The sequence below is a fragment of the Apium graveolens genome, chromosome 5 (genome assembly GCF_009905375.1).
Source record: "Apium graveolens cultivar Ventura chromosome 5, ASM990537v1, whole genome shotgun sequence".
NCBI lineage: Eukaryota > Viridiplantae > Streptophyta > Magnoliopsida > Apiales > Apiaceae > Apium > Apium graveolens.
The window spans coordinates 235,235,140-235,248,207 of record NC_133651.1 but is presented as its reverse complement, the minus strand read 5'-3'; the positions used below and the strand labels follow the sequence as shown (position 1 = coordinate 235,248,207).

The window sequence follows — 13,068 nt, the reverse complement described above, 5'->3', positions numbered from 1 at the left end:
TTCAGGAAGTAAGCCCAATCAAAATGTGTCAGCATAAGGGACATGGGCTCAGTGGGAGTCCATCAAGGTGTAAGTGGCTGAGTGGCAGTCCTTGTTAGGGCGAAAACACGCGCTAATATTCACGCAAGTATACGCGTTCGCAAGTAGTATAGAATATTGTCTAGTTCGTTCCCACAGAGACTGGTTTAGGTTAAGTTCAATTTATGCACCTATGCAACAATGTATGGTTATCGCTCAATGCTAAGACAAATAACAAATTGGGTTTTAATTAAACTAAGAGATTATACTAAATAACATTAACTAAGAGAATTGAGGTTAAATTAATATATATGATAAACATGGGATTCTAACTTCATTAAATACTTCATTCAATAGCCTTATTGTTCTTAACCTTAGCATGTGATGGTGAGGACACTAATCAGATAACACGAAACTGATAAACGCCAACTTTCGTTGCACGAGTACCATTCTACCTAACATCCACAAAAGAGATAGAAGCTGAATAGGCACCAATTATATTGAGACCCTATATGTCTATAGAATTTGACAACATAACGGTTTAAGAACAAGTTATCTATCTTGATTACATAGGGCAAGTAAAACGGTTAGAGTTACCTATGAATCATGCATAATAAATACATGAACCTATGCTAGCATGGCAAGTTCTAAACCTCTATATTCACTGTCGCTTCAATAGAGATTAACACGCTATCTTATATGTTAGCTACGCACATAAGACGAATAAGCACAACCAATACTAGGATATCAATCAATCACCACACACCAAGATATCGAAACAATTAATTATTGAAATCCATAAGTAAATCCGCTAGAATCACATGACAACGATTAGCCCATAATCGAACTCATCATCACCATGGGTTCCAATGAAAGCATGGTATAAACAAGGTCTTAATAAACTAAATAATAATCAAAGTACGAATAAACGAGATGTAGGTTCAACAAGAATGAAAACGAGCATCCAGAGTTACAACTAATTCAAAGAATCACAAGTTGAAAACAAGATCTTCTTTTTTGGAGTTATTCTGTGCTTCTAGGTCTTCTCCTTGGTATCCCCTTCGCTTCTTGCGTAAAACACAATCTTCTTTTTCTTAATTCCCCTGTGAAAACGTCTCAAATCTACTTATATAATAGTCCATTAAAACTCAGATTAAATAGAAGTTGGAAGCCAAACAGAAGTAGAAGTCTAAAATAATTCAGCAAAGTTCCCGACCCTGCGCGGCCGCTCAGCATAGCTGTGCGGGCGCGCAGGTTGCTGTGCGGCCGCTCAGCATAGCTGCGCGGGCGCGCAAGCCTCTACTGGAAAAAATCCAAGTTTGCTCCGTTTCTTCGCCGTAATCTGCCCGTTCCTTTCCTCTCGCAATGGTGAACACATGCCAAGGCTTATTCTTGATGATTCATCCCCCGAAATGCAACTAATACCCTGAAATGCATGAACACTAGAAAAACGCATCAAATACACAAAATACTTGATTTCAAGACACCAATTTAAGCCATTTTAAGACGTTCTAAGTGGTATAAAATGCCACTTATCACACCCCCAAACTTAAATCGATGCTTGCCCTCAAGCGTCACAGACTCAAAAACAAATAAAGATATGAATGAATACAATCTATATGAAAATGCAGCGATCCCCCTTACTACAATTAATCAACCAAATTGCCACATCTCAACGAATGCAGTTAGACAACTAAAGATCAATAAACTCATGCAAACGGACATACAGCCAGAAACGTGGTGTGTGCAAATGCTTAACAGATATGCTTCGGAACTAGACCAATTACTATGACTAGACTATCCTCAAGGCAATCCTACGATTATACAAAGAATAAAAATTCCAGGTACAAAGTGATATACAACACTACAAGAACTCTGGAGCTTACTACGGAATCATGCTTTTTATTTACAACTCAGATGCTTATTTGACCGTGCAATGAGTGAGGTCCACAAAAGACTTATACAATGATATCCATGTAACGAGCGTTAGGTTAGCGGATCCCAGACTCTAAAAGCCTTAGGTCGCTAGGCACAAAGTCCCCTAAAAACTTAATAACTCGAATACCAAAGAGCCCACTCTTGATCAATTATGCCAATTTTTTTTTTTCTAATTTCTGAGCAAGTGCGTTTCGCTCCATCTTGCTCAACCCTAGACTACTCGCAACATACGCGAGCCGGCTACTAGCCATTTGACGCCTAGCCACAACTAGCAACAACTTCCATATGTTTTTCTCCAAAAATTTTCTTTTTCATGTCTTTATCACTAAAAACCTATAATCGATTTCTAAGCATAATAAGTAGATTGACCTTGAAAACAACCAAATCATAACACAATCTAGCCCTTTCGCATTCTCTAAGACTTAGTGGACTTACAATTGTTTCTAGCATGCATATCAACCTACACAACTTAATATCACTTTAATGCTATCACTACACTCACATCAATATCACAATTCAGTCGATAAATCATTGCAAAAGGGATCATGGTAAATGCATGAGCTACATGACATTCCTAAAAAAAAACTATATGGCATAAATTATGCAACTATATGAACTAAACTAATCATGAATATGCAACTAAATGACACACACACAATATTCCTTAACTACCACCCCCATACTTAAAATTTTCAATGTCCTCATTGAAGGCAATAATAAGGATTTCAGGCATACCTAATTAGCGGGAGATTCACCCTCGTCGGGTGGAGGATCAGGTGGCCAATCAACCTCGCCACCAGTGTCTCGAACAACAGTACCGAAAGCATGTGTCAAATCTGCAGCAAAATGACGGTGAATATCGTGCATGGCCTCCATACGCCTAGTTACTCGCCTGTACTGCTCATCACCAACACCAGTCCTATCAACTATCTGCTGCACATGAGAAGAACCCTCTATAGGCACAGGAGGATCCGTTCGGCTACCCTCTACATCATCAAAGATATATCCCAACCCCTTGTCAGGGGGTGCACCTAAGAATGAATAACTCAAGTGATTTGGTAGTGGGTTGAGCTCAAGTGTAGGAGCATCTTCAATAGACGACTCGAGACGCTCCTGAGAAATTTTCAGCTCTGCTAACCCAAGAGAATCGAATGGCACATCCAACTTCCTCTTCCACAGAGGTGCATTCAAAACCTGAATTTGCTCTACTTTAAAGCACTCCTCTTTAGCTGTGGGTAATTTTATTTCCTTGAACACATTGAAAGTGACCTTCTGATCATGAACCTTCATCGTAAGCTCTCCTTTTTTCACATTGATCATAGTTCGGCCTGTAGCCAAGAATGGTCTTCCCAAGATAATGGGAATCTTCTTATCTTCCTCGAAATCAAGAATTACAAAGTCAGCAGGGAAGAAGAGTTTATCCACCTTGACCAAGACATCTTCCACTATACCTCGGGGATAAGCGATGGAACGGTCAGCTAGTTGCAATGACATGTATGTTGGTTTCGGCTCAGGCAGACCAAGCTTCTTGAAGATAGTTAAGGGCATCAGATTGATGCTAGCTCCTAAATCACATAAACACTTGTCGAACGACAAGTTTCTGATGGTGCAAGGAATAGTGAAGCTTCCAGGATCTTTAAGCTTCGGAGGCAACTTCTGTTGCAGCACAGCACTGCATTCCTCCGTTAGAGCAACGGTCTCTAAGTCATCGAGCTTCACTTTCCGAGAGAGAATACCTTTCATAAACCTCGCATAGCTAGGCATCTGTTCAAGAGCTTCAGCGAAAGGTATGTTGATATGAAGTTTCTTGAACACCTCCAGAAACTTCTCAAACTGCTTATCCAGCTTTTTCTTCTACAGCCTTTTAGGAAAAGGAGGTGGAGGATAGATCTGTTTCTCCCCTGTATTACCCTCAGGAGGAGTGTGTTCCACAGTAGTCTTCCTTGGTTCCACCTCTACTTCCTTCTGCACATCTTCTTCAGCCACAACTGCATTTTCTGAATCTTGAGATTTTTCAGGCTCTTCGTCTTGCTGAATTTGGGGGCTTGCGACCTTTCCAGACCTTAAGGTGATGGCGTTCACATGTTCTTCAACTTCCCTCTTTCCTGATTGGCTTCTGTATCACTATGAAGCGTTCCTGGTGGTCGATTCAATAAGGCATTAGCAATTTGCCCTATTTGGTTCTCCAGAGTCTTGATAGAAACAGCTTGGCTTTGGCATATAAGAGCCTGGTTTTTGCACATAAGCCTCAACTCCTCTAATTCAGATTTTTCATTCGAAGATAGACCTGCATCATGAGTTTGTTGTTGAAGTTGGAGTTGTTGCTGAAAACCAAGAGAGTTGAACAGCTTATTTCCAAACGGCTGGAACGGCTGTTGCATCACATTCTGATTGTTGCTCCAGCTGAAGTTAGGATGATTCCAGTTGTCAGGATGATAAGTGTCTGGAACTGGTTGTTGTGATCTCTGAAAGTTGCTCACAAACTGAGCTGAGTCGCTAGATATAGCGCATTGCTCTGTCGCATGCGGACCTGCACACAGCTCATAAACACTTATTATCTGCTTAAAACCATAGTTAGCCAGAGAATCGATCGTCATAGACAACGCCTTTAGTTGAGCAGTGATAGCCGTAGCTGTATCCACTTCAAGAACTCCTGCTACCTTGCCCTGTGGATATCTCTGGGTTGGATACTGATATTCATTAGCAGCCATCAGTTCAATTAGATCATAAGCTTCCTTATAGCTCTTTGCCCATAATGCTCCGCCTGATGATGCATCGAGCATGTGTCTGGACTGTGCTCCCAACCCATTGTAAAAACAAGTGATGATCATCCAATCAGGAACTCCATGATGAGGACACTTCCTAAGCATCTCCTTGTAGCACTCCCAAGCTTCACTTAGCGATTCTCCCGTTTGCTGCGCAAATTGAGTAATAGCGTTCCTCATTGCAGCTGTCTTCGCCATAGGGAAGAATTTAGTAAGAAAATTCTGAGCAAGATCTTCCCAAGTAGTAATCGAACCAGCTGGTAGAGAGTGTAACCAGCTCTTAGCCTTGTCCCTCAAAGAGAATGGGAATAGTCTCAGCTTCACAGCATCTGCGGAAACACCGTTGAACTTGAAGGTGTCGCATACTTCAATGAAATCCCTAATGTGTGTATTGGGATCTTCCGTTGGAGAACCCCCAAACTGGACTGAAGTCTGTACCCATTGAATTATGCCAGGCTTGATCTCAAAGGTATTAGCTGTGATAGATGGCCGGACAATGCTAGATTGAATGTCATTGATTTTGGGTTGAGAAAAATCCATCAAGGCTTTCGTTCGTGCTGCTGGATCTCCCATTGTAATGAGTACCTGAAACACAAACAAATAAACCGTGTAAGTAAAAGAATCCGAGTCAGTGAACTTTAATGACCACTGATGACAAGCACATAAACTAAAAATTAACACCGAGTCCCCGGCAGTGGCGCCAAAAACTTGTTAGGGAGAAAACATGCGCTAATATTCACGCAAGTATACGCGTTCGCAAGTAATATAGAATATTGTCTAGTTCGTTCCCACAGAGACTCGTCTAGGTTAAGTTCAATTTATGCACCTATGCAACAATGTATGGTTATCTCTCAATGCTAAGACAAATAACAAATTGGGTTTTAATTAAACTAAGAGATTATACTAAATAACATTAACTAAGAGAATTGAGGTTAAATTAATATATATGATAAACATGGGATTCTAACTTCATTAAATACTTCATTCAATAGCCTTATTGTTCTTAACCTTAGCATGTGATGGTGAGGACACTAATCAGATAACACGAAACTGATAAACGCCAACTTTCGTTGCACGAGTACCATTCTACCAAACATCCACAAAAGAGATAGAAGCTGAATAGGCACCAATTATATTGAGACCCTATATGTCTATAGAATTTGACAACATAACGGTTTAAGAACAAGTTATCTATCTTGATTACATAGGGCAAGTAAAACGGTTAGAGTTACCTACGAATCATGCATAATAAATACATGAACCTATGCTAGCATGGCAAGTTCTAAACCTCTATATTCACTGTCGCTTCAATAGAGATTAACACGCTATCTTATATGTTAGCTACGCACATAAGATGAATAAGCACAACCAATACTAGGATATCAATCAATCACCACACACCAAGATATCGAAACAATTAATTATTGAAATCCATAAGTAAATCCGCTAGAATCCCATGACAACAATTAGCCCATAATCGAACTCATCGTCACCATGGGTTCCAATGAAAGCATGGTATAAACAAGGTCTTAATAAACTAAATAATAATCAAAGTACGAATAAACGAGATGTAGGTTCAACAAGAACGAAAACGAGCATCCAGAGTTACAACTAATTCAAAGAATCACAAGTTGAAAACAAGATCTTCTTTTTTGGAGTTGTTCTGTGCTTCTAGGTCTTCTCCTTGGTATCCCCTTCGCTTCTTGCGTAAAACACAATCTTCTTCTTCTTAATTCCCCTGTGAAAACGTCTCAAATCTACTTATATAATAGTCCATTAAAACTCAGATTACATAGAAGTTGGAAGCCAAACAGAAGTAGAAGTCTAAAATAATTCAGCAAAATTCCCGACCCTGCGCGGCCGCTCAGCATAGCTGCGTGGGCGCGCAGGTTGCTGCGCGGCCGCTCAGCATAGCTGCGCGGGCGCGCAGGCCTCTACTGGAAAAAATCCAAGTTTGCTCCGTTTCTTCGCCGTAATCTGCCCGTTCCTTTCCTCTTGCAATGGTGAACACATGCCAAGGCTTATTCTTGATGATTCCTCCCCCGAAATGCAACTAATACCCTGAAATGCATGAACACTAAAAAAAGGAACCAAATAAAGTGTTAATATATTCTTTATTTTATTAAAGAATAAAGTGTTAATAATCAAACTTATTTTCGATTATTCAAATAAAGATAATACTTTCATATAAGTATATCTTTGGTTATTTAATGTTTATTTCAAGTATAAGTTTTAATACTTCTACTTCAATTATTTTTATAAAGATTATTCTTTATGGGAATATTATTTAAATAATAATATTCAGTCATTTTCTAAATATTCTGGGGACTGATTTACTTCATTAAATCAGCTTTACTCCAAACACTCTTTAAAGTGTTTTCGAGTCTTCAAAATGATTTTTAAAGTCAGAGCGGATCCCAAAACTCATTTTTTATATTTAGGATCTTCCTTTTTAAGGGGATTTAAATACTCGCTCAAAACCTGGGGAATCCGGCTCTGTGGTGTATTTTATATTCGCAACGAGGTTGCAGTTTTGGTAAATGAATTGATTACTTGCCCAACGTTCGGGAAGTAAGCCCATCTAATTGAGTCGGCATAAGCGACAGGCCGGGGTACGGTCTATGAATGTGTAAGTGGCTGGGTGGCAGTCCATCAACGCGTGAGGGGTCGGGTAACGGTCTAGCGCGAGGTCCTAATGCGGCCAGGGTGATGACCGGTGAGGAATTCATCCATCTACAGTAGAAAAGGTTACTTATTGGTATCTTTGCCTGATCAGCAAGATATCTGGTTTATGCCAAAATTCTTTTCCTTCCAAATTCATTGGATATTGCAACTCTGTTCATACTTTACATGACAGAGGTTTTCAGGAAATGTATGGGAGATATATATGAATATATTTATATATCGGGACTTAATGAAGTATCTCGTAACTTCATTATTTATAATGATATTCAAAGATTGAATCTATTCAAATCTTGTCTTGTAGTCTCATCTATGTGATGAACCTTTGAAACTGATTATAACTTGAACGGTGGTAGTTCAAGTAGTATTGGGAAAGATATAAGTATATTGGGGTGTTTGGTAACCTCATCTTTTAAACTTATATCTAATTAATAATTGTCTTATGAATGACAAAGATTTTCAGAAAAATGTTGAGACAAGGTTAGATATATGAGATCACCTTGCAACGATATTTTTTTTTATACAGTTATACACTGGGACTTTGTGTATATTATGCATGGAAGAGGACTTCCAATATTTTGAAAAGTATATATGTATATATACTGAATATTTTGCGACTTCATCGCATTAAGATATCAAACTTGGTTCATTTCTTTTGACCAAGACTTTCATGAGTATTATGAGTAGGCTCATATATTGTAAATCATTATACATATTATTTTGGTGGGCTTGCTGCTCACCCTTGCTTTATTTCTTCATCACACAACAACAGTTAGGAAAGATGGCCAGACTCCAGCAGACCCAGCGCAAGCGCGTGGGAAGCGTCCCGCGTCTTCCCGTTGATGTTGTAGCTGCTATAGCTGCAGAGGTAGATCTATTGTAGATCAGACCATCTACTTTTGAGAATCAATTATGTATAATTATAACTTGTGGCAGATAATGGCAATTAACTGTAAATTTATCAAGTAATCATTTTGGGTTGTAATAACTTTTAAATTGTGGATTCAAAGACTTGTACTTATTTAAATTTCATCTCTGAGACTATAACGGGTTGTGGTGTGTGTTAGTGTGGGGTCACAGCATAGGGTTATTCATTATTAATTAAGTGAAGTGATATTGTGGAAAGAAAGACCGTGACGACCCGGATCCCCGACCCCGGATCTAGGGGTGTTACAGAAATGGTATCAGAGCTAAGCGTTATAAACCTCAGAGATGATGGGACGTTAAGATAATAAGTTCACTAAGATAATAAGAACTCTTGCCAAGTTCATAGTCGGACTACCTAACGTAGTACTGACAGTTAAAACCCTTATGGGAACCCTTATAAATGTAGCGATAGAAGCGTAGTTCGTTATCATATATGGTAGCGGGACTCCGAACCCTGAAGTTGAGGAACAACATCGCGATGATATTTTATTACTAATTGGAGATCGGATTGTGGATCCGATAGAGTGTCCTAATGCAGGACCGGATGATGTTGATATTGAGGATGTAGCGGTTGAGGATGTTGTCCTAGAAGGGATAGTTGTTGAGGAGGATCCCATGGAGGATCCTGACAGGATTGGATAAAGGACCACTGATGAATTGATGACCATGGTTTGGTCGACTACCAGAGGTAGGATTGGCCGGTCACTACTGGAGGTTCGTTCAAGTTGTAAAGATAGTAGCCCCTTTAACGCGACTTACTCGTAAGATTGAGAAGTTCGAATAGACAGAGAAATGCGAGAACAGCTTTTAAGAACTGAAGCAAAGGTTGGTGACGGCCCCTATGTTGGCGTTGCCGGATGGAAAAAGGAGATTTTGTGATTTGTAAGTGACGCTTCGCATAAGGAATTAGGGTGCTTCTTAGCACAGCAAGATAATCGCGTCTGCGTCAAGACAATTAAGGTAATATGAAATTCGATATCCCCGCCCATGAGCTTAGGCTCGTGGCAATAGTTTTACCCTAAAGATTGAAGGCACTACTTGTATGGAGAGAAGTGCGAGAATTACCTAAGCCATAAGTGCTCTAGTACATTCTTACGTAGAAAGAGCTCAACATACGCCAGAGGAGGCGGTTAGAGCTAATCAAGAATTATGATTGGGAGATTCTTTATCATTTGGGGAAAGCCAATGTGGTGGCTGATGCCATTAGTAAAAAGGAGAGACTCAAGATGATAATGTCTTTGGGAGAGTTGATAAGAGATTTTGAGAAAATGGAAATAGTAGTGAAGGTAACCGGAGCCGGTACCGAAAAGCTGTTCGAGATTGCAATACAGCCCGAATTATTGGAAAAGAGCATATTGTGCCAGAAAAAGTTATGAAGAAAGGCAGAGAGCCAACAATTAGATAAAAGATTAATATCGAGAAAGATGATAAGGGAATAATGAGGTATTCCTATAGAATTTGGGTTTCGAAAGTTCAAGAGCGTAAGGATGAGAACTTAGATGAGAGCCATAGTTTGAGGAATAAGATTTAGAGCAAACCCTGAACGTGATAGTCAGGGAGGTCGCCATCAAGATAGAAGGAATCCATGACATAATGGAGGGGAAAATGAGGATTTTAAATTAAAAGATGACCCCAATTATGGGGAGTAGGATGAAACATTTCATACTAAGGAAATAGAAAGTCGAGTAAGGAAAGGAGACCCGAGACGGTACTCCTATACGGCAATTCATGGACCTGTCTAAAAAGAACTCAGACTATTATCCCCAACCACCACCCTGAGGAGACAGTGCGGTGAGAAATTCTTTCAGGACCTTTAAGTCGCTAAGCTCTCAGAGTTCCATGGAACAAGCTGACCCAGCCGAGGCAAGAGCCTGACTAAAGGAAATATAGGAATTATTTGAGATTCTAAATGATTGACGAATCACAAAAGACTATTTTTGTCACTTACCCTCCCAAGAGAGAGACCACCCGCTGGTGAAAGGCCAAGGAAGGCACGGAGCAAGAGATTATAATAAACTGATTAAAGTTCAGCCAATTGTTTTCGGGAAAGTAATTCCCAAGGTTATGGAATAGTGTAAAAGCTTTAGAGCCAGAACAAAGGCAGACGAGTATGATGAATTATGAATCTAAGTTGTAAAAGTTATCAAGATTCGTTCTGAAGACACGAATCCAGAATGACGGGATGTTTGAAATCACTGCTTATGTTGTGTCGGTTCATGAAATAATGATAAGAGAAAGGAATATAAAGGCAAGAGAGTTTGAGGAATGATAAGGGAGTTGGGTATGAGGAAACCCTAAAGACTCGTAGAAATAGAAATAGAAGAGTATGTAATCGTCAGGATGAGGGTGATTCACCATGAGTTAAAATTGATGGTTCAAGGCATAAGAGATACATATATTTTATCCCCTTTAAGTTGGGAGGATTCGAGGAAACCTTGAGGTAATTCGAAGGATAAATAATGAGACGCGGATAGACTGAGGAGACAAGAAAGTAAAAAATTAAGAAAATTGGATGAAGGAAGTGACCTTCAAGAATGGGAAATGTAAGACCGGTGGCTTGATACCCAGAAAGGGAGACGCCAGGTATGAAAGATATCCCAACATTGAGGTGACTGTTGAGAAACAACAAAAGTAAATAAGGAATTATTAAGAAGAAGTTCACGTTGAACATGACCAATATCTTCCAGAACCTCCATGTTATCATTACCAAATCAGGAAAGAAAAGCGGATGACCATTGTTATCTTTTGGAGGCCATATGGATTGACCTCAATTTGAATAAGGATGCTATTATGAAGTTAGGTATAGACTATCGAGGTGGGAATGATTGAATAAGATACCCCTATCAGGGATATATGACTTTATTTATCCATGGAAGGATGCTTGTACCTTTTTAAAGGTGGAATTAAGGATAGAACATCGGTAACTTAAAACGAATCCTAGGGGGATGCATAAAGGTTGGCATTTCACCCTTAATAGGGATAGTATGAGTTTTGACAGTATGAATTGGAAAGGATTAAGGTAATAATAACCTTTAAGGATCAGTGGAGAAATTTTTCAGAAGTATATAGACAATGGTTCTATTATTAGTAAATGGTATTTTGATATGCCCTGTATCTAAGGAATACAGGAGGAACGATTCAAGGATAACCCTAGAGGTTTTATAATGAAAAAGGTAATATTCAAAATTCTCAAGAATAGAAATGTTGATAAAGGAAATATGACGTAATTATATTGATGCCAAGTGAGGCACGTGTTAAACCACGAGAAGGTATGGATCGAACCAGTAATGGTCGAAATTGTTCAGGGCAATTAGGACTTAAGATAGAAGATGCTCTAAGTATAATTGAGAGTCAGTCATGACAGTGATTAACCTCTAAAGACTGAGGCAATAACTTATGGAAAAATGGTGATATTTTTTTTTTCTTTTTCTTTTTCCCATCTGATTTTAAGGAAAACATCTTCACTCAAGCAGTGATTGAAAATAAGGTAGAAAATTTATTTGGAGGTGGTTAAAATGACATTGACTGTAAGGAAATTTTACTATCAGGAAAGGCCAAAGAGGTGGCCGACACTTTAAAGGTAAGAGGATAATTATAGGCGCGTGTGCCAAAAGAATACAGTGATGATGGTTAAAAATGTGAAGGTTGAATTATGGTTTGGATGATTGACATTCCTTCTGATGACTGTGCAATACCCAACCGTAATAGTAGTTGGTAAAGGTTTAATTCGTGTAATCGCCATGAACGGGCTATCTATCTTAGAAGGTCCTATCTTGAGATAAGCCAGGACCATGTTTCAAAAAGGACTAGACGAACCTTTGAGTTAAGTCTTCTATTTAAGGCATATGATTAAGAATGGTATTAACCTGCTATCGTTGCTTTGATTGAAACTCTTCTGCACTTTTATCTGCTTCATGTCATGAAAGTACGTCAGAGTTTGGAGTGTTCTTCATGAATTGTGATTGGTGGTTATGTACCTCCTTAAGAGGATTTGATACGACATGTATGGACTCCGTATGGTTAGCTATTAAGACTTCATAGAAAATGAATGACTACAGTGGGTCAGTGGTGGACCATAGTAAGGCAGCAATGATTCTGCGAGTAGTGAGCTGATTACAACCATGAGAGTTGTATTGGAATGGGTGTTGAGATTGAGTACCCCTAATCGGGTCGTGGTAGTGTATAAGTTATCATTGATAGACTAATTAAGTAGAGTATCTACCTAGTGAATAATTATTCTTTCTTATCAATAGAGAGTCGTATTATTATACGAGGAAGGTTGCGGTGCGAGCATAGAATCCTAGTAACGGTGATATATAGAATGAGATCCCAAATTCGATTTTCGATGTCGAGGGAGTTTCAAAGGTGATTGTGTATAAGCTCGAGGAAGAGCATGGGTCCATAGAATGATGGACGGGATAGCGAAAATATTTAGGCACGTGAAATGCGATGCTATCATACTTGATGTTGATATAAATACATATATGTTTTGTTCTTCTATGACAAACCTCTATAGTTCAGAGGTAGATTCCAAGCCAGATATTTTATGGCAATAATTTTTTTTTTATATATACAATTCTCTTCAGTTCGTTCTTTTCTCTTCTTTTCATTTCATGTAAGTTGAGAAGAACAACCCTTCCAGAAGGGGAGGTATTGCCGAATGACTGTCTATCTGTGTGATAGAAGCCTAGTAGGATACCAACTATTGTTTAATTGCTTGTCAAGTACTAAAGGCTGG

The 13,068-nt window shown here is 39.1% G+C and overlaps 1 non-coding gene across 1 annotated transcript; it reads left to right on the top strand.

Moving 5' to 3' along the window:
- The first annotated feature begins 4,797 nt into the window (after positions 1 to 4,797).
- LOC141662356 (small nucleolar RNA R71) lies at positions 4,798 to 4,904 on the top strand. The gene has a single exon (XR_012550477.1). It is a non-coding gene; the product is annotated as a small nucleolar RNA R71 (small nucleolar RNA).
- The last annotated feature ends 8,164 nt before the right edge of the window (positions 4,905 to 13,068 follow it).